Here is a 23,134-nt window from a genome sequence, read left to right on the forward strand (position 1 = left end):
CAGCAGGAGCCGCCAAACATTCAATTCCAGTCCAGACCCAGGCTCCTGCTTCTCCCCGCCCCCTCCAGGGGGTGCAACCGTGACGTCAGGACGCCGAGGCGCGCGGGCAGGGCTGTTGGTGGGTGGACGCCGGTCCCTTAAGTCTGAGAGATCCAGAGCAGGAGGTCTGAGCTGAGCACCTCTGAATGAAAGGAGGTCCTGGTGCGTCTAGGAGCGCTCGCTCCAGCCACCTCCTCTAGGCTTACGTTTTGCGTGTGAGTCAGTCCGGGATCACTTCATTTTCCACTTAAGATAAGGTCTTGGCTTTTTGTCCCTTGCTGCTCCCGGTGGCTCCTTCCCAGAAGCGTTTCCAAGTTCGCATCTGTCCCAAAGGCTTCTGCCAGTGGGATGCTGTGCCCTGAGAGTTTATGACTGCTTGTAGCTGCAGGATGCTCACTCCCCCAGAGTCTCCCCTAGGCGGGTAGATCAGTAGCTCACAAGGCAGGGTACTTGGTGCTATTGGGGGCCGCCTGCCCAATTGGGGACAGCAGCAGATGGGAACCGCAGACCCCAGGTAAGCAACCATGCTTGCCCTCCCATTAAAGATATAGTTGCTGGGTCTGAAGCATCTGTTCAGTGACTGGCGGCTCTGTCCCTTAAAGATGGTCCTGCCAGCTGTCCTGGACGCATTTCCCAATGTGCTTGGTTTGGGAGAGGGGTCCATGCTTTGGCAGGAATGCTTGAACCTATTGTTCTTTCCCTTTCTAGATCTTTTCTGTGCTCTAAGTGAAGGGGGAGTAGAAATTTGGAAAGGGCAGGCACAGGAAGATTCATAGGTTCCTGTCCCACATGCTCAAATCGTTTTATAAGCTTCTGGCTTCCCACAAGTAGATGCTGGGCGATGGGAGGGTGTACTTTCCCGCTCCCTCCCCGCATTGCTCCTGCCCACTCATGTTCTGGACAGCTTGGGCCAGTGTTTTGCTTGTCTTTTGGCCTCTGCAAGTCTGCACAGCGAGCTGTCATGGTGGAGTTTTTGTCTCCTCGGCCCTTTGTCCTGATTTATTTGCCCCTTCAGCACCTCTACTACACATTGGCTTCTCTTGTCCAGCTGGATGGAAGGGAACATTTGCTGGATTGACTTATGCCCAGGAGGAGCAGCACATAGAAATGACTGCTGTTTCTTTCAAAGTTTGGTCTTAGTCCAAATGAAGAAGTTCTAGTGGAGGAATTTCCAATTTTTACATGCCCAGGAGTTGCTTGGGTTCTGAAGCTAATAACTCTCATTCTGGATTTTTTTCCAATGTGTATCACCAGGTGTTGAGATTCCCAGCCACCTATCTGAGCTCTAAGATACAATTCAGAAAGTTGGACTTTCTATTTATTTGAAACAGTCCTTTGGGTTTTTGTTGTTGTTATTTCTCTCTCTCTCTCTCTCTCTCTCTCTCTCTCTCTCTCTCTCTCTCTCTCAATTTCCTTCCTCACTGTAGATTCAAGGTCTTTTCTCATCTCTTGGAGTTTAAAGAAGTTTTAACTGTGTGTCTCAATAAGGACTTAATTGAAACAGGTCAATTCTTGGATTTTAAACTCTTCAGCCATGATGGTCTCTGGTAATACATGATGCTTTCATTCTTAGATGCCAGAGAAAGAGTTGGAAACCTTTTCTTTCAGGTAGAATTGCTCAGCTCCTTCCCCTCATCATCATTACATCCTATGCAAATAAGGACATTTTTTTGGGAGTTGATCTCTAATGTTTTAGATGTGAATATTCTGTTGTATTCTTAAAACTTTATAGAAGCGGAAGTAGTGTGACATGTAGTGTGAAGTGTAGTAGAGGTGGTTGAGAGGAATTGCTGTGGGATGGTCTGTATGTCAAGTGTGTTGCTGATTGGTCAATAAATAAATCACTGATTGGCCAGTGGCCAGGCAGGAAGTATAGGCGGGACAAGGAGGAGAATAAAGCTGGGAAGTGTAAGGCTGAGTCAGAGAGACACTGCCAGCTGCCACGATGACAAACAGCATGTGAAGATGCTGGTAAGCCACGAGCCACGTGGCAAGGTATAGATTTATGGAAATGGATTAATTTAAGCTGTAAGAACAGTTAGCAAGAAGCCTGCCACGGCCATACAGTTTGTAACCAATATAAGTCTCTGTGTTTACTTGGTTGGGTCTGAGTGGCTGTGGGACTGGCAGGTGAGAGAGATTTATCCTGACTGTGGGCCAGGCAGGAAAACTCTAGCTATAAGGAATAATCTATCAGTTGGTCCCACAATATGGCCACAAGTTTGAAAGGCAAGGGACTGTTTGGAAAATGAAACAATGTGGCTTTTTATGTGTATTTACAAGCCTTGAACAAGATGCTTTTTTTGTTTAAAGGCCTCAGAGGCCCTTAAAAGTGGGCAAATAGTAATGAGTTGAAAATTGACATTCCCAACCTCAGTAGCATTGCTGACATTCTAGACACATGCATTTGCATGACCAATGATGGCCCTGTGGAACCATCTTGTTAAACTTTGGAACCCTTGTTAAAGTCTGGCACAAAAGTGTTCATGGAGGCTATCCATTGTATGGCCTTCATCCACACCGTTCTCAATTTATTACTGCTTTTGGCTCGATAATTTTTGAAAACATGTTTGACTGGTGTATGCAATGGATCTTTAGAGTATGATGTGGAGGTCTGAGGAGAACTTTGACCACCAGGTTCTGTGGACTGAACCTTGATTGCTATACTTGATCAGCAAGTGATTTTGATTGTGCAGAACCATGTTGTTGGCTCTTTCTGAACGTTTGAAATCCCTTTTGGCAGGCTGTTGGATGCATCTCCATGATTGGACACTTTGATGATGGTTTCTATTCTGTCTATCTGGTGGCACAGAAAATGTTTGTGGTCACAAGGCACAGTGATGGTGAGCAGCATGCCTGGGAGTCTGTTACTGGTGAATCCTTCAAGTTGTGCTCACCATGTGAGTTGGCTACCTACATTGTGGGGATTGGGGGAATTGTCTGGGTTAAGTAAGTCAGAAGTCTTGAGCATTGTATTTTAAAGCAGTCTATCTTTGTTGAGTATTTTAGCTGTAGTTTTAATTCCATATCTTATTATTTTATTATAATTCATCTGTCTATAGGTGAGCCCATTGGTCAGAATACTAAAGTGAGCCTTCTCCTAAAAGAAGCCCTGAGAGAATGCAGAGAGGAGAGGAGGGTCGAGGAAGCTATGAAGAAACACTCACCTTCATTAACTTCTCCCTTCATCCTCTATGTGAGTATGGGCTTGGCAGTGTTTGAGTGGGTTGTTGTGTTGTCTCCTGGCCTCTGGCTTAGCTGGGTGTTGAGTTCTCCTCAACTCATTAAATTTGATGGTTTACTTAGAGAAGGAACAAGAGAAGGAGATCAGAGAAGATGAGGCAGAGAAAGAGAAAGATGAGGAAGCAGGAGGAAGGTAAGAATCTGGAGTACAAGCATAAGAGTAAAGATGTGGGAGCAGATGAGGATGACGACAGTGGCAATGATAAGAAAGGGAAAACCAAAGAGACTAAGAAGAAATATGTGCTTGGATCAGGAAGAGTTGACTAAGGCTGAGACCAATTGGACTGGAAAGGCTACTGACATCACAGGGGAGGAATGTGGTTAATGCTGCAACAGTCTCCCCAATGATTGGCAAATCCATGTGGCAGTCAAAGTGTGTGTTGTGTAAACTAGAAGGGGGTACAGAACGTGCTGGAGGTGGTAGAGCCCAACTTTCCCACTGTTTCACAGCTGAGAACTGAAAGGCATGGAACTGCATGATGTGATCCCCTGGGGACTACTGAGAGTGGCCTGTGCTTGGCAGTGGTTTCACCTTCCCTTCTGGTGGGAACCACCCCCCCTCACTCACTCTGGTGGTGGTCATGACAGCCAGGCTTCTGATTGGAGGGACACTTCTTGCTAAGAGCATTTAGGTTGACTTGGTATTGGGGCTGTTTTCTCTGGAGCAGCCCATAGTTTCTAGTCTGTTCCTAGGGTTTCAGGAGTATGCCATTATTCCTGTGTCAGTTGTTTGATATTGGGGACTTGAGGCAATGTTGTCCTAAATTGCATTGCTGGGTTGTCTTTCAGCACTTCTCTGTAGGAAGTCACTTGGGATTCAGGGCTTGCTCTTCATTCCTTGGCAAGCTCCCCTTCACCTTTCTAAAAACAAGAAGAAGAACATCAGACTGTGTGTCTGTCTTGTGTTCATCATGGACAGCTGTGTTAAGGTGACACTTGAGTACCTCGATATCTCCTGGGTGTAATGTAGGCATTAAAGGCAAAGACTTTGTTATCAGGCCTTCAGCATACAGCTGAGACTGTCTTTAACCCAGACAACAATAGTCCTTGGCTCTTAAGACCTTCCCTTATTGTGTATTTTAATCTGGTAACCGCAATAGGTCTGATCCCAACTTTTTCCTGCATTTTCTGCTCTGCTTCATTGTAGACTTTACCTGTAGCATGGTTGATTTCAAGGACATCTCTGGCAACTTGGGAATTGCTCCAGCAGAGCAAGATCCTGAAAATCATCACCAAAATCATTGTGAAGAAGAGCCTTGTGCTCCCTTCTGAGTTGGCAGAAGACAAAGAGAAGTAAAAGAAGTTCTACGAAGCGATCCCCAAGAATTTTAGGTAAGATGGGCCAGTGCTTTCTCACATGACCACTTCGTGTGTAGGGTGTTGTTTTCCAATCACAATTGGACTTGTTCTTTCCCTGCCCTTAACACTTGAAGTCGATAAAGATTCCCTGGGCTGCATGCGCCTGTGTTCCCTCCACCGCCTGCCCCAGCAGCGGCCAGCAGAAGTGCTGTTCTTCCTGACTCCTCTTTGCAGCCCCTCAACGCCCTTGGAGGCCCCCTAGCCACACTGTGAGGCCCGGTAGCAGGCCAGGGTCCTGTGGGGAACCCCGGAAGTGACACCTTCCCTATGTGCCAGCCTGCTATGCCACAGCCATCAGCCCTCACCATCTCAGACACAGCGATGACCATTGCCACTTAGTGGACCAAAGTTGTGAGTATCTGAGGCCCCCTAGCACCTTCTAATTAGGTTAGTTTTCTTATTATCTAATAGGGATATCTCCTTCCTTGTTTTGCTGGGTGATAGTCCCCCTAACACCTTTGAGCTTTATTTACATTCTAGGCTCTGCACAACCCGCCACATCCTCCTAGCCTACTCAGCCAAAAACGTAGAGTTCTGCTTGCCTGCTTTCTGCTCTTTTAACTCACCGGAGGGATTCCCACAATGCTCTGTCCCTTTCTTTGCCATGGCCCAGTTGCTATGACATGCATTTATCTGAAGCTTCCCTGGGACACCCAGAGATTGACCCCCACCCACTTCACTGTCCTCCTTCCTGCTCCTTTTCCCTTCTGTTCAGCATCCCCTGAAACTCACACTCATACATTTAAGTGTTTACGATTTTTCGAGCCATCTCACTCACACGGCACACTTCGGTAGAGCTCATAAGCTCTAAGCATGGGAAGCTAATGTCTTCTCATTCTTATTCTCATAGAATTGCACTGGCCCCAGGCTCTGGCTTCAGCACAGGGGCACATTTCTTGGGCTCCAGCTGTAGCGGCTGTGACTCCAGATTCCGGTTAGGAAGAGGTGGGTGTCCTCTCTTGGCATCAGCCAATACACAGCACATTTCTGGGGATTTTCAGTTCATCAAAGTGCAGATAAGAAAGGTGCTGAGAAAGAAAATGGAGAGAAACAGGGTTAGTGTCCGTTAGAGATGGCAGCAGGGACCTAGAAAAGCTGCTATGCAGCTCCTTTCTTACCAGAGCAGAAGACCAGCAGGGAACTCAGTCAGACTAACTCCCCAGATAGTGCATGTTCTGGGCATGGCAAAACTCCAAAGCTTTAGATGAACTCTGAAATAAATCATGCAGAATATCTGAGCTAGGACTGACCTATGAGGTGATCCAATCGACTGGCCTATTTGTTATTGTTGCATGTTTGGAAGGATGAGCATAAAATGTTTTGAGTATTTTGTTTGTTTGTTTGTTTGGATTTTGACACAAGGTCTCACTATGTAGCTCTTGCTGTCCCAGAGCTCACTATGTAGACCAGGCTGGCCTCAGTTTCTCAGAGATCCTCCTTGCCTTTGCTTTCTGGGTATGGGGATTAAAGGCATGTGCCACCCCACCTGACTGAATTTTTTTAATGTGTAGGAAATACGAGATTGCCTCTTAACAAAAGTCCAAAACCTGCAAGTAGCGGCTATATGTTTGTTTGCTGCAGACACTTGCTGGAGGTGAGTGCAGGCCTATGCCCAGGCACGGCTCTTTGGGTTCTCCCAGGCCTCACCATGCATTGTCTTCCACTTGGTTAGATTCACTGATTCACTCCTGTCAGCGTTGATTTGGGGTGCCTTAGGCCTGACCAGCTGAAGAAACTGGCTGAGAGGGACAAAATGTCACAGTTGGTATGAAGCAGTCCTGTTCTACCCCAGCAGCTTTTGAGGGCTGGAGGGTTGAGGTAAGATCTCATGTAGCTGAGAAGCTATCTTTGTTAGTGCCCGCCCAGGAATGCTGAGTCTAGTCAACCTTCTTTTGGAAGCATTTCCAAACAGGTGCCCTTGTATCACCCTTCAACTAAGCTTCCTGGATCTAAACGGCAACTGGTAACCTGGTGTTATCTTTTGTTCTTTGGGATAGGGCATTCAGAAATCTGGCACTAAGATCTCAAATATACAGCAAACAGGGACACACACACACACACACACACACACCCATCCTCAACAATAAAAACAAAAACTGAATAGTCTGGGAAATTTCACTTCCCAGATAGAGGGACATTGGTAGATTTTTCAGGATGCTGGCTGGGGAAGCAGGTACCTGCACAAGGGCCCTGGTGGCTTGTCCACTCCCAAAGAGAGATGATGCCTGGTCTTCTGGTCTGAACCTGGCTACAGCTTCAAAGTAGGCTGTGAGTTAAGTCAGGAATTTGGAGAAGGGACTGGCACTTTTAGGGCAGTTGCTTTGAAGGTCTATCCTCTTGGGTGATGATGGTGATAGTGAATACCCAGCCACTTGCAGCTCCTGGTGAGGCTCAGACTGAATTTAGTCACCTCTCTTTATCCTTTGAGATGCACGTGAGTTTGCGGAGGGGCTGAGGGCTCAGCATCTGTGGTCGTTTGAATAATGATGGCCCCCACTGGCTCATATATTTTAATGCTTAGCTATCATGGAGTGACACTACTTGGAAGGATTAGGAGGTGTGGCCTTGTTGCAGCAAGTATCTTCCTGGGGTGGGCTTCGAGGTTTCAGAAGCCCATGCCATCCACGCCCAATGGCTTCTTCTTCCTGCTGCCAGCTTTTGTGGCTAGGAAAATTGGTGAAGCCAGGCATGTATTAGATGTGAAGCAGCCATTGTGTGAAACTGTGATGATGAAGCTTGGATTGACTTGGAAACTCCAAGATGTTAGAGATGCCAGAGTGGTGGGATTCTTGTAGTCAGAGTTTTTCTGTGTCTGAGCAGCCACTTCCCAAATAACCAACACAGAGTTGTTTTATTTTAAATATAATTTTTTTTCATTTTATATACTAACCACATTCCCCCCTCTCTCTCCTTCTCTTATTCCCCCAACTCTCCCCCACCACTCTGCAGAGAGTGTAAAGCCTCCCATGGAGAGTCAACAAAGTCTGGCATGTTGAGTTGAGGCAGGACTGAGCCACTCCCCACTGTATCAAGGCTGAGCAAGGTTTCCCTCCATAGGGAATGAGCTCCAAAAAGCCAGTTCAGGCACTAGGGATAAATCCTAGTCTCAATGCCAGAGGCCCCACAAATTGCCCAAGCCACACAACTGTCATCCACATTCGGAGGGCCTAGTTCGGTTCCATGCAGGTTCCCCAGCTGTCAGTCCAGAGTCTGTGAGCCCCCACTACCTTAGGTCAGCTGTCTCTGTGGGTTTCCCCATCATGATCTTGACTTCCTTGCTCATATAATCCCTCCTTCTTCTTTTCTATTGGACTCCAGGGGCTTGGACAAGTGCTTGGCTGTGGATCTCTGCATCTGCTTCCATCAGTTACTGGATGAGGATTCTATGATGACAATTAAGATAGTCATCCATCTGATTACAGTGGAAGGCCAGTTCAGGCACCCTCTCCACTATTGCTTGGAGTCCTAGCTGGTGTCATCCTTGTGGATTCCTGGGAATTTCCCTAACATCAGGTTTCTCTCTAACCCCATAATGGCTCCCTCTTTCAAGATATCTCTTTCCTTGCTGTCCTACTCTGTCCCTCTCCCAACTCAACTATCCCATTCCCTCATGTTCTCATCCCCCATCCCATGCTCCCAGTTTACGGAGGAGATCTTATCTATTTCCCCTTCCTAGAGCGATCCATGAATGTCCCTCTTAGGGTCCTCCTTGTTATCTAGCTTCTCTTGGATTGTGGATTGTAGCCTGGTTATCCTTTGCCTTACTTTTAATGTCCACTTATGATTGAATACATACCGCAACACAGAATCTTAATATTAATTATAAATGCCTGGCCAATAGCTCAGGCTTGTTACTAGAGAAGTCTTACATTTAAATTATCCATATTTCCAGTGTATGTTTTGCCACTTGGCAGTACCTTCTTGCAACACAGCAGTATCCTAATCTGCTCCCTCAACATCTGGCTGGTGACCTCAGACTCCCATGACTCCTGAGACTCTGCCCTTCTTCTTCCCATAATTCTATTTGGCTCTGCTGCCTAACTTTATCCTGTTCAGCTTTTGGCCAGTCATATTCTCTATTAAACTAATCAACATTATACATATTCCCAGTGTTCAGAAGGATTATTCCACAGCAGGATACCTGCCAGGGAAAGTTGCAAACTGTATGTGGAACTAGCCCAAGAGAAAAAAGTGTGTTGATGTCAACAGACCTGAAAGTTGCTAGAATTCTGAAGAGCTGTTTGACATCAGACATGGAGATGCAGAATTTGGAGTCAGCCCAGCTGTTTTGTAGTCTTGCTTTTGTCCAGAATTTCCTCACTCTGCTGCCCCTCACTATGTTTTCTTTACTCATTTTTGGAATGAGAATGTTTATTTTGTGCCATCGCATGCTGGAAGTATGGGATCTGCTATTTGATTTTGATATTACAGGATGTTACACTGAAGAGACTGCTATGAGACTCAGAAGAGACCAGATTTTGGATGTTTGAACCAGTGTTGAGTGTGGTAGACTATAAAGACTTTTGAAGTTGGACTAAATGCATTTTTGTATTATGATCTGACTACAAGCCTATTGGGGTAGGGAGTAGAATGTGGTGGTTTGAGTAAGTACGGCTCCCATAGGCTCATATATTTGAATGCATAGTCATTAGGGAGTAACACAGCTTAGAAAGATTAGGAGGTGTGGCCTTTTGGAAGAAGCATGTCACTGGGGGTGGGCTCAAAGGTTTCAGAAGCTAAGCCAGGCCCAGTGGCTCTCTCTCTTCCTGCTTCCTAAAGATCTGAATGTAGAACTCTCAACTATATCTCCTGCACCATATCTACCCATGTTATACAGTATGAAAAGAGACTAAACCTCTGAAACTTTAAGCAAGTCCTGATTCAGTGCTTTCTTTTATAAGAGTTGCTGTGATCATAATGTCTCTTCACAGCAATAAAACACTGATTAAAACATCACCCCCATGTAGGCAGCCAGTAGTGAGCCTGGGGATTGGTTTTCTGCTTCTAGTCTTCCCAGGTCAAGGATTCATTGAGAGAGGAGGAGACATGTGTGGAGTCAGCCCATTTTCCCTTGCATCATCCTTCTCTCCTTTTCCTTGGTCTATAGAGGATGGGTCCAGGGCTGTGGGCAGCTGCTGTGTGAGGGTCCAGAGACTGGGGCCACTGTAGGCTTGGATAGGAAGCACAGGGAGAAGATTAACTCTATGCATGTGTTGCACTGGCTGTTGATTGTCTCCTTTGGCCCCTTATTGCCTCGGTCATGCCAGTGGCCCCAGCCCAGGTTTCAGGGCCCAATAGGATCATACTCTCATGTATGCCATGTGCCTTTCCAGTTTGGGGGTCTGTCTAGCAGAAGTAGCACCCCATTCTGAGTGCCCTTACTACTCAGCTGTGCTGACATGGGAAGCAGACAAGAAGCATGAGAAGTCTGAGGCACCAGGCAGGTTTGAGCAGCTGAATGGTCCCCAGTCCTGTGTTCCCACTTGTCCCACCTGGGGACCAAAGAAGTCTGGCCTGACTGCTGTCTACATAGGCTGAGAGTTGTCTTTCTTTATAACTGTTGCTGCTGTTTAAGCAATGTCTGTCCCAATCAGCAACTGCAACTCTGCTACCAAAATGGTTCACCTCAAGGGCTGCAGCCTGAGGGGATTCTGTTCCCTCAGGCACTGACTCTTTAGGGCTTTGAAAGGAACTTATCTAAATCTCTGTCCCTCTAAAGAACTCAATATTCAAAGGTGGAGGTGGAATTCTACAGATCTGAGAGACTGAATAGTAAGGAGCCCACCTCCTCTCCTTGACTGCATCTCCCAAAAAGTCAGGACTCCTTCTACCAGCCCCCACTTAAAAGCCCTTCTCCACCTGACTCTTCCCTACTGCTTCCTGTCAGCTAGTTGGTGACTCAGCCTCATGACTGCAGGCTAATTTTATTTAATCAAACTAATGGAACACATCTTTGTGTGGTTAGGCAAATGTTCCAGAGCTTAAACACAAGTAACCCACCTTAAAATAATATACTATAACAGGGAGTCTCTAGTTACAGGTCTTGACTCATTCCTACATTTACTATTGGGCGTGATCAGTCACTCAGTCTTCCCCTTCCATTTTATTTTCTTCAGTAATTTATTGCATCCATTCATCCCTTCTTTTTGTTCTGTATATTCATTCATCCAATTGTTTAAAAAGTATATTTATTGGGTTTCTGCACAAGGTGGCATAGTAATGCAGGTTATTTGGGAGATTCCTGAAGAGTGGTAAGAGGTGTCTTCAAGTGAATGCCAGATTTCTGAGACTTGTCCCTGTCTCCAGAGAAGAGGTAAAGGGCAAGCAGACAGTGGTGACTTAAGAGTTAGGTTCACCATAGTAGGGTGTAGCTAGAGAGTTTTCTCTCCAGCTTCCTCCAAGCCCCGGCAGTCTGACAGCCCACTTATAAAATAATCACTCAGATGCTTATATTGCTTATAAACTGTATGGCTGTGGCAGGCTTCTTGCTAACTGTTCGTATATCTTAAATTAACCCATTTCTACTAATCTATAAGTTGCCACTTGGCTTGTGGCTTACCGGTATCTTTACATGTTGCTTGTCATGGCAGAGGCTGGCAGTGTCTCTCTGCCTCAGCCTTCCACTTCCCAGAATTCTCTTCTCTGCTTGACTTGCCTATACTTCCTGCCTGGCTACTGGCTAAACAGTGTTTTATTTATTAACCAATCAGAGCAACACATTTGACATACAGAACATCCCACAGCACTTCCCCTTTTCTTTTTTTCAAAAAGGAAGGTTTTAACTTTCACATAGTAAAATCACAGATAACAGAACAATTATCAAGCAAAAATTACAGTTACACTGTCTAGTCTATTTATAATAACTAGTCTATTTGTACTTGGTAAAATCTAAGAAGATACCCTGTCTTATATTTGTGAGTCTAAAGTTTCATATCTAACTTATCTTTTATCATAACTAAGGAAAATTATAAGTAGTCTTCAACTACATCAAAGACCTCAGAAGGATATAATATTACCTGAGAAATGGGAAAAGGATGCAAGCAATTTTCAGGAGTCTTGCAGGGTAGACAGAGACAGCTGGCAGCCTGGGCAATCATCCAAAGTTCTCTTGTAAAGTTGGGGCATCTGTTTTCAGCCCACAGGCCTAGAGTCTCTCAATCATTTTTCTTTGTGTCCTGTAGAATGTCTGGCTGTTTCCTCTGTGAAGCAGGAACCTAAAGGACCATTTTGCCAAGCAAAGTTCAGTGGTCACCTTCCCATGGGTCCTGCATGTCCAGTTGATCAAGCAGTCCACGTAAGAACAGTTTCTTGCCCAAATGGCTATTTTTGCCAAGGTGAAGATAAACTCCATATGGAGTACCAGGAGCAGACATGTCTCACTGTCCAGAAAGTCTAAAATTTTAAAAATATTTTAAATGCCATATTCTGTAGGTCTTTAAAGTGTTTGAAGATTACCTGTCTATCTGAAATATATCTATGTATGCCTAGAAAACTTAACTAACATGCTACAAGTTTGACTATCATAGAAGACTAATTATTAATCTGTATTTCCTAATTATCCATTACAATCTAAAAGAGTTACATAAACATAATACCTCAAACAAGAATAGAAATATATATACAGTATAACAAAATTAAGTTTAAACTTGTATCAATGAACTAAAATCTATACCAATGTAAAACATTTTAAACAAGTTGTTGCTCTTTAAAAGTAGGTTCATTAATCTACCCTTTCATCTTATCATCGTTATATCCTATATATCTATATCATATCCCCTTTTCTTTAGAAAGAGATCACATTTATAATCAACCTGTTTTAAATAAAAATACTGATTTTTCTCTGTCCATACCAGAGGGCTCTTCTGATATGGGACAAAAGAATCTCTTAACCTTTTATTTTAGGAATATGCTTGGGTTTAGAGAAGGAGTGAGCCAATTCCATCTCCAAAGCCAGCTTGGTATATTTGGGAATTTGGGCGTAGCTTCTCTTACTACTTCCTGCTGGGGGGGGGGGCGCTGTATCTTATGGGGACACAAAGAAAATTTTAGGATTATGGAGTAGTTCGTGAGGGTGTATCATCTGAGCCAGTTGTCTTGAAATGGTTCTGGATGTTGGATCATCTGGGCCTTGGTGTCATCGGAGACCTTTCAGGGGGTCTTGGCTGGTCAAACCTGATGTATCTTAATCTGGAACAAATCCGTAGCCTCTGGCTTTCTGTGGAAATAAAAGCAGAGCCTCCTTTCCAAAGCAACATATCCTTAGATTCAATTTTTGAAGTCAAGGTACCTTTAAAATATACATATTTGTTTACCTCAACAGCTTTTACAATCAAATGTTTTTCTGCAGTTAAAAATCCCAAAGACAACACAATCCAGATTTTCTGTGTGATAGCCATCTTTATGTGGCTTATTTTTTATACTACCTTTACTGTCTCTTTAAAGACTTTATTATTTATTTATTTATTTATTTATTTATTTATTTTTTGGTTTTTTGAGACAGAGTTTCTCTGTGTAGCTTTGAGCCTTTCCTGGAACTCGATTTGTAGACCAGGCTGGCCTCGAACTCACAGAGATCCGCCTGGCTCTGCCTCCCGAGTGCTGGGATTAAAGGTGTGCACCACCACCGCCTGGCTAAAGACTTTATTTTTAAAACTATCTATTTCTTTATCACTTTTTTTTTTCTTTTAAGCCTACGTATATTTTACACACATTGTAAACGATTCTATCTGAATCTGTCTTATTGTGAACCTATTGCTTTAAACTGCAGCATTCTAAGACCAAAATGGCTGCTGTGGCTGCTGGCTCCACCCACCTTAGCTTCCCAACATGGCGATGGTACAGTTTACCACCAGCTCTGGGTCTGGAGCCATGTGTACCATCAACTATCAGAAGCAGTTCTATCAAAGCAGCGTGCAGCCCAGAAACCTCTTTTTTTTTTTTTTTTTTTTTTTTTTTTACTAGCAAAGACTAAATCCACCATGCAGTGTAATGTGCTGCTTGCAGATGCCTCATTCCCGCCATACTGCTGGTCAAAACTCACATGCCAGGAACCCACCATCGTAGCTCAAACCGGCAAGCAGCCGCTTACTTGAGAGAGACAATTAGGAAGCTGTTTTTAGCTCTGTTTTAGAATCTTTTCTCAGGTTTTAGGTGGAAACTCTTGCCAACCCGTTGGGCACCATTTGTAGCTTGAGAGTTTTCTCTCAAGCTCCTGCCAAGCCCCGGAAGTCCCACAGCCCACTTATAAAATAATCACTCAGATGCTTATATTACTTATAAACTGTATGGCCGTGGCAGGGTTCTTGCTAACTGTTCTTATATCTTAAATTAACCCATTTCTACTAATCTAAATTGCCACATGGCTTGTGGCTTACCGGTATCTTTACATGTTGCTTGTCATGGCAGAGGCTGGCAGTGTCTCTCTGCCTCAGCCTTTCACTTCCCAGAATTCTCTTCTCTGCTTGTCCCGCCTACGCTTCCTGCCTGGCTACTGGCTAAACAGTGTTTTATTTATTAACCAATCAGAGCAACACATTTGACATATAGAACATCCCACAGCAGTAGGGAGTGGAAGGGACATGGGCAACAGTTTAGCCCAACTCTTGACAATTCTGCAACTGGACTCCTGATTTCTTTCTAGGCTTGGGCATAGAATGTTATATGATTTCCAATGATACCTGTGAGCCACACCAAGGACCCAGTAGCAAGCTAGTGCCTGGTAAGTGTTGCTTTAGAACAGGTGTCTCAGGCATCAGTCACATGCCTCCGGCCCCAGTAGCCTAGGGCAGGCCCTGCTCCTTCCTCCTAGGAGGCCTCATCCTGGCTGGGTCTTGCTGCGAGCCTCTAGTGTCTTACTCTCTTGGTTCTAGAATCTTCTTCCTAAGTTCTAGTTCTAATTGATTTTGCTGCTGTTTTGTGCTTGAAGTTGGCCTCGTGGCATAGAGCCCTAGCCATGACCCTACCATATGTAGATTCTCCCCACATCCCTGCCTACCATAGTTACAGCTGACATAACAAGAGCCATTTGCATCCTTCTATGTTTACAGAAACACCCATAGCCTTGGTCTGATTTCTCTTAGTTTCTATTTTTGGTTTTGTCTTTTGTTTTGAGAGAGTCTCCTTTTGTATCTCTGGCCAAAATGAAGACATCTAAAGACATATACCCTGATAAACTTTTTAAGGCAAATGTGGAAAATAATTTTATCGTAAGCTCAGAGTTGACTGTTTTCATTTAATTTCCTCTTCATTGTTTTAATGTGTATAATATTTTATATATAAGTTACAAATACATGCATATATATATATATATATATATATATATATATATATATATTGATATGGAGATTAAGTCTCAGGCATTGCAGATAACAGCCAAGCACTCTATCACTAAGCTCCACACCCAAACCAATTCTTATTTTTCATTTTGAGACAGAGTCTAAGTTGTCCAGGCTGGTCTTGAACTCAGTCTGCAGCCTAGGCAGGCCTTGAACTTCTGTATTATTCTCACCAGTAGCTCAGATTACAAGGCTAATCTAACAGTCCTGGCTATAAAGATATTTTTGGCAGAAAAATATTTACTAGGCACAGCTGGGTCTGGTAGCAAAGGCCCTTAATCCTAGCTACTAGAAGGCCAAGGGACGAGGGAAACCAGAACAGGAGCCACACTGTTAGTAAGTCTTCATATTTTACAAGAATATGTTTCTGTTTCCCAAACCTATTGTACCCAGCAAAACTGCACTGCCCTTGTGACCTCATGATGTATGACCACCCTTTGCCTTGCTGAACTCATGACCCCATGATGTATGACTGCTCTTTGCCTTACAAAATGTTTTCAGTTTTGTGATCTCTACTCCTGATGATCTACCCCATAATGTGTGACTTCCACATAATGCTTTCATTCTTACTTTCATTGTATATTTTCTAATAACCAATTGTCTTGACCCTGTAAACACACTTACAACTGTTTTCCATTAACATAATCTTTCCCCATAAATGGCATCCAAAAACCAGTAATGGGCTGCTCTCTCAAATCCCAACTTAGGTTAAGACTGCTTGGGTGAGGTGGCCAGTCCCGGTGTACCTCTAAAATAAAGCTTGCTTTAATTGGACAGTCATGGATTTGATGTTTCTCCTCATATATTCAGGTTTAGCATCAGAAGGTTGAAAATTCAAGATCTGCCTGGGCAACTTAGTAAGACTCTGTCTCTCTCTCTTTTTTTTTTTTTTTCAAAATGCAACAATAAGAAGTAAGTTGCGGATATATAGAGCTTAGTGGTCAAACAGATGCATAACTTGCATGAAGCTATAGTATCAAATCCTAGTACTGGTAAATTAAGAATAAGATCACCAAACAGAGGATTTATCTAAAGAGATTCTAGTTCCATGTGTTTTCAAACATCTATTTTGAGGTCTGGGCTCTGTAGCTCAGTCGGTAGAGAATCTGCCTGGTATTCTGGAAGCCCTGGGTTTGATCCTCCATAAACTGGCATGGTGGTACACACCTGTAACCCCACACTTAGGAGTCAGAGGCAGGAGGATGAGAAGTTCAAGGTCATCCTTGGCTACATAGTGAATACAAGGCAGCCTAAGCTACATGTCTTTTTCCCATCTTTTTATATTATGTATCTTTTTACTTTTTTCTGGTTTCTAAAATTTCTTTTATCAACTATATAGTTTTCAAAACAAAGGCTTATTTATTACCCTTTGATTAAACCCATTCCCAAATATTCTATTCTAGTTGATGCCTTTGGAAATGGGATCATTTTCTTAATTTATTTTTCATAGAATCTTTCATCAGTGCTTGAGAACAAATTATGGGTGTTGCTTTCAATGTTATAACTTAACTGAAATTTATTAGTCCTGCCTGATTTTTAGTATAGATTTTACAATTTTTCTAGCTTGAAGAGCATGTTATCAGTAAAAAAACAAACAAACAAAAAACACTTATTTTCTTACATACAAGTTATTTTTTTAATTTTTTCCAGTTTCATGCATGTATACAATGTGTTGTATTCATATTCATTCACTTATCCTCTCTTAAACCCTCCCACTCCCTTCTTCACAACTAGACCCCCACTACTTGCATGTCTTTTTTAAAATGTAGGTCTTTTTTAATCTAGGTAGCCCCACAGCTGTGTTCATGATTGCAATTGCCGGGTCATATCCAGATGACAGTGCTCCACAGCTCCCCTCACTACTCACTACTCTCTAGCTCTTACAATCTTTCTGCATTATTTGGGCTTCAGAAGGGAAGATATAGATATCCTAATTAGGGCTGAAAACTCATCATTCACTTATTCTGAGCAAGTATACTGTTTATGAATCTCTCATTAACTGTTGCCCTGTGTAAAACAAAGCTTCTCTGACTCAGGATTAGGGTAACATTAGTCGTTGGGTATAAATATATATATTTAGAAGGCAGTTGGGGTGTGTGTCAATTTAATTATTTAATGAAACATCACTAGTAAATTCTTCCCTTACCTAGGATATCAGTGCCTGTGATATTCTCAGCCACAAGCTTGAGATCAGATCTCAGCACCAGGCATGTACCTGCATATAACCAGCCCCATATTGGTTACAGTCATGTCTATTTTATCAATGGGCACACCTTGACTGAGACTGCTGGAGTAGAATGCAGGGTCCACACATAGGAAAGGCATTGATAAATTTTCTCCACAGCAGTTTGTTTAGCACCTCTGGCAATACAGATACTGTCCAACAGAGATGAAGCTTTCAGCTCAATTGCAGCTTGATTTATGCCTTGTGTTCAAAGTTATTGTGTCTTCACCTTAGTGTCTAGCAGTCTCCTATTTCATTTTCTTGTCAAATTGATTTCATTAGGACTTCTAGTACTGTTATAAATTACTATGGCAGAAGTATGCATGTTTGCCTTATTCTTGGCCTCACAGGAAAAGCTTTGACGTTTTCATTATTGGGTATGAAGATAACAATAGGTTTATCACACATGATATTTATTGTCTAAATAACTTCCTTCTATAACTAAATGGTTAAGTGTTTCCATTTTGAAAGACTGATAAATTTTAGCCAAATGTGAGTAAGGATATGGCTAGTCAAAGGGTATAAAATGTAACCTACAGGGATTGTGATGGGTATGAGTGAATTCTTTAATTTGATTGTCATTACTGTACCTCCTAATTCTCTCTCTGTATGAAATCACAACATTTACCTTGTACTTACAATATTGTCAAATGTGCCAAGCCCCAACCCTGGAACCTTCATGACCTCCAGGACTGCCACCATGGGAAGAACTGCCCTCCCAGTTAGGATTTCTCCAATTCTTGGAACCACTCGTCCCCTTTGGGACTACCACCTTAGGAGGATGATGTTGGTCTATGAGTCACTATTGCTGATATTGTGAACATACAGCAAGCATCAGGGAATTCTTATTTAGAATCCCTGGTGCAATGCAATGCTTCAGATGTAGTTACAGTAACAAACACATTTCACTAACCATTCTCAGAATAATTTGCCTCTTATTATTTTTACAACAAATAGTAAGACTTGGGATTCCTGCTGCTATGGTTACCTGGCAGCTCTTCTGAAACACCATTGGATTCAGTGGCTAACCACACTTTGTTATCCCTTCCCAGCAGTATTATCAGGACGAGGGTTACTTTTAGGGATGTGAGTTAGGAATTACTTCCAAGTGAATGAATGGCTATATCACAGAAGAAAATTCACATCCATGCTCCATCTAATGATAGAACTTTGGCTTGTGTTGGCGACCTAATTTTTCCTCTAAAATACATTATGTACACAAAATGCTACTCCAATTCCATGTACTTCAGCAGGAAAACATTTCATTTGGGAAAAAAAGAATGAAAAATTATAGAATCTCAGGAGGCTTTGACACTATAGGCTTTTTGTGCTACAAATAACTATTTCATCACTTAAAATAGTTTACATTAAGGTAGGTAAATATTGTAACTGCTGTAATTTTAGGGTTCCATGATAACAAGTTTTTTCTGCTTCTTGCAGGCTCTGTTTTAGTGTGTGTGTTGACTGGAAGTGATAGGAAGCATGACCTTGATTGTTTTGCATTGGGTACACAATACCTCTGCAGGTAGCCAGTAATGGCACCACTGAAACTCAATGGTCCATCTGCCTGCCTCCAGTGTTGAGTAAACACTCAGCTTGCTCATAAATTTCATCTGATGCTTTCAGTTCACTTCTTTAGAGGTGAAGATTCCTCAATGGTTCTTCTGGATACAGAATAATTTTTCTCTTCCCACTTTTTTTTTTTTGAGATGAGGTTTCTCTGTATAGCCCTGGCTGTTGGAGAACTTATCTGTAGACCAGATTCGCCTCTGCCTCACAAGTGCTGAGATTAAAGGTGTGCACCACCACCACCACCCCAGCTGAATAAACAACCTTCTAACTTTTACCAAGTCATATTTGGCTGTGTCATTGTTTATCTTGGATATTTTATGATTTTACTTGAATGTGTCCAATGGAACCTTTTGATGTGTGAAACACTTCTTAATTTACAACCATGTATTGTTGAATGTATTGTATTGAGAAAAAACACCTTTTTTTGTAACAAAAATACTTAAAGACCTCAGAAGTACTATTTTACTTTGACATCAAAGCTCTATTCCTCTTTAGTATAAGGAGTCAGGGCCTCCCAGGTAAGTTTGAAGCTCTGGATGGCTGCAGTTTACTTTGAGGTCAGTAAAGAAATCTGCTTCTAGTATGGGACTTTCTTTGGCTTCTGCTCTGATTGAGACTCAAGAAGGAAATAAGCAATTCGATTCTGAGTCCCAGGACCAAGCCCTATTCCTGTCCTGACACTTGCTCTTATCTTCCTGCTCTTATTTGAGAATAGCCCTTGCCCCTTTTCTACCCAGTTGTGAACATAATGTTAAGCACCTCCTCAGAAAAGCCTGGAGAGAGCTCCCTTGTTCCCCATAGTCCTCTGCCAGAGCATTTCAACTAGCCCCTTACAGCAGGGAGTATCAGTTCATTCTCCAGCATGGTAAACAAAAGGTTTCTACATCCAAACAGAAACCTGTAAGTTTAACCTTCCCCTCAGGTACCTCAGCTGAGAAACCAAAACTGGGATGTCTCAGCCAGATGCTAGGTTTGTGCTCAAGTAAATCCGAAACACAGAACCCTTTCCTAGGAATGTGTTTGAATGAGAGGCCAGCAACCCAGCAAACTCTAGGAAACTGACTTCACTTAGACCCAGCCTGCCAGAGGAGGATGCAGGTTCTTGCTAATTTTTATAGACAACTTTCCTGGGTAGGTAGAAACATTCCCTACCTGGACTGTAACTGCACAAGTTAAAGCTTTAAAAACTCAGAGAACTGGTCCTCCATCCTTCTCCAGCAGTGGTTTCCAACAGTGGCCCAAGTTTCATATCCCAAATCTCTCAATTTATAGAAAAAGTTTTAAGGGATAGCTTGGGAACTTCATTGTGCATATAGACCTCAGTTCTGAGCAAGAAGCAAGAATGAAGAGGATGTTAACATAAACTAACAAAACTCGTTAGAGTCTGGCAAAGAGTGGGTTGATCTCCTTCCCTTTGCTTCACATGGGGTCCACTGCACCCCATATGGCAGGGATTTTCCCCTATGAGATTGGGTCTAGAAGATCTTCCCCACTGTTTTTCTGGCTCAGAGACCAGCAGCTTGCAGAACTCTCTAACCATTCCTTTCTCATCATTACAGGCTCTCCAGTCTTCCATACAGGTTATTCATCATACAAGAGAGTCAGCCTACCAGCAAGTCCACAGGTCCACTACCAGTTTCCTTTTGTTCAAGACTGGTGAATTATCTGGGTCAAGCAAATCTCTAAAGGGGTTCTGGAAGCAACGTGGAAAGGAAAGGACCCTACATGGTGATTCTCTCTACTCCTATGGCTGTGGTAATATCTGGCATTACACCATAGATTCACCACACACAGGTCAAGAAAGTGAAAGCCATAGATGCTGCCATCAAATGGACTGTCTCCCAGACTATGGAACCATTAAAGTTAAGTTTCATTGGCACCAAGTCCTTCCATTCCCTGTCTCTCTACTACTAATGAGTCTTATGTTTTTTTCATAGTCTAACTCCCTCTACCCTCAGGTCTGAACCAGGGAGTTGAGGAAGACAAATACAGGAAACGTATTAGCTAATGTGACTACAGACCAGGAAGTCATATTTATCTTTACCTTTTCTCACTGATGCCCACTTTAAGTGTCTGGTTGTATAAGAAAAATAGAAGCTGTGGGAGTTTATAGTTTGAAATTGAAATACAGAATTTACAATTCCATGCGTACCCTTCAACTGGTCTCTTGTTGCCAAAAACAGGGGATTTTCCATTGCCAAAAAAAAACAAAAATGGTGTGGTGAACAGGCTTCTTGAAACACACAATTAAATGTATAAATAAGGAAAGAAATGTAATCCAATGGCCATAAAATTAAAGATCTGTGAAAAGTTTTTGCACCCTGATAAGCTCTGCTGATGCAGCAATCCAAATCAGAGCAAATCAGACCAAATTAGAATAAGCCCCAGTTTAATGAGTGAAGTGTTCCCAGATGATTCTCTGGCTCCCTCAGAGAGGAGACAGGGACTGAAAAACTACATGTCTTTTTGGGGGGCAGTTTAAATACCCTGAGGGAGTGGTCTTGCACATCTTTGGGGGAGTAGCCATGTTTGATGGGACTTTCTGGGCAACAGGCTCTGGCAGAGTGGTGGAGGCCCACCAGGATATTCCAGACTCTTTGGGTATATGGATGCCAGGGTGCCAGGAGCTGAGATGGAGCTTCCACCAGGATATTCCAAACTCTTTGGGTATAGGGGCATTGGTTCAAGTCTGGCTACTTCCTGTGGGCATGAGGTGACTGGAGAAGTTGGGAGTTGGGAGTTGGTGGACTCACATCAGGAGGTGTGAGTGGAGGAGCATCTGGTTAATTGTTATCTTGGAAACCTCAGGCATCTGTTTCTTGAGGAAGCAGAGAAAGTAAGTTGCTAGGGAAAAAATAGATTATTAACATCTGTCCTATTTGCACAAGGTGTAAGAGCAGATAGGCCCTTCATTGGGACATTTTGGAAATCAGGAGGGTGGAGGGTCCCAGCTGCTGGACAGACCGTGTATCCTGAATAGGTGCCTGCTTGAACCTGGAGAGATGGCACCAGAAGAGATGTCCCAGGAGCTTGCCAGCTGAGGAGTTGGTGAGGATCACAGTATAAAGTCCTATCCATTGGGTCCAAAGAGATTTAGGAGCTAGCTGTCTGAGGAGTATTCTGTCCCCTGGGGAGAGTGGGGCAGGCTCAGGGGCAGTTGGGTGTGTTGGTGTTGCAGCAGGGAGATAGCTGTCAGCATGTGAACAGAGAAGAGACCTCAAAAGGGAGAGGTAGGGGAGGTACCTTGACAGTGGAGGAGTTTGGGCTGGAAAGTTGTGATTGAGGAGGAAGGGCCTTCTGTAAAGGAGCTCTAAAGGACTCAGGCCTGTAGGAGAGCTTGGGGTGGCCCATAGGTGGGTAAGGGCCATGTGGAGAAGGAAAGGCCAAGACAACCTGAGTTCAATGGAGAGCTTAGTGAGCTGTTGTTTTATGAGTCCATTGGCCTCTCAACCTTTCCTGAGGATTGTGTGAGGTAAGGAATATGGAGCTTCCAGGAAATGTTGAGAGCTTCTGACAGGAGCTTCATGACCCTAGAAGTGAAGGCTGGCCCGTTGTCCATTTGTATGGGGGTGGCTGGCCAAATCTAGGAATGATGTGTTCCTGTAGTACTTGGGCCACCACATCTGCTGTTTCCCTGCCAATCCTCACGCAGTTGGTGTCCTCAAAGCTAGTGCAGAAGTTGATGTATCTAGAGATCAAGGGGATACAAATTGGAAAGGAAGAAGTCAAACTTTTGCTGTTTGCAGACAATATGATAGTATACATAAGTGATCCCAAAAATTCTACCAGGGAACTCCTACAGCTGATAAACTCCTTCAGTAATGTGGCAGGATACAAGATTAACTTAAAAAAATCAGTAGCTCTCCTATATAAAAATGATAAATGGGCTGAGAAAGAAATCAGAGAAACATCACCTTTTACAATAGCCACAAATAATATAAAATATCTCGGGGGTAACTCTATGAAAGTGAAAGACCTGTATGACAAGAACTTTTTAAGTTTCTGAAGAAAGAAATTGAAGAAGATATCAGAAAATGGAAAGACCTCCCATGCTCATGGATAGGTAGAACCAACATAATAAAAATGTCAATCTTACCAAAAGCAATCTACAGATTCAATGCAATTCACATCAAAATCCCAACACAATTCTTCACTGACCTGGAAATAACAATACTCAAATTCATATAGAAAAACAAAAAAACCCAGGATAGCTAAAACTGTGGTTATATTTTATTTGTGCTGAAATGTGGAGATATTTTATTTGCATGTTAATAAATAAAGTTTGCCTGGAGATCATAGGACATAGCCAGCTATAAACAAAAGTCAGGCAGTGATAGCACATGCCCTTAATCTGATCACATGG

General features: G+C 43.1%; 1 long non-coding RNA gene across 1 annotated transcript; it reads left to right on the plus strand.

Moving 5' to 3' along the window:
• Positions 1–219: 219 nt before the first annotated feature.
• On the plus strand, positions 220–22,802 carry LOC131900580 (uncharacterized). The gene is made up of 3 exons (XR_009376251.1): positions 220–553; positions 4,430–4,614; positions 20,331–22,802. It is a non-coding gene; the product is annotated as an uncharacterized LOC131900580 (long non-coding RNA).
• The last annotated feature ends 332 nt before the right edge of the window (positions 22,803–23,134 follow it).

Source organism: Peromyscus eremicus, unplaced genomic scaffold, assembly GCF_949786415.1.
Source record: "Peromyscus eremicus unplaced genomic scaffold, PerEre_H2_v1 PerEre#2#chr22_unloc_1, whole genome shotgun sequence".
Classification (NCBI taxonomy): domain Eukaryota; kingdom Metazoa; phylum Chordata; class Mammalia; order Rodentia; family Cricetidae; genus Peromyscus; species Peromyscus eremicus.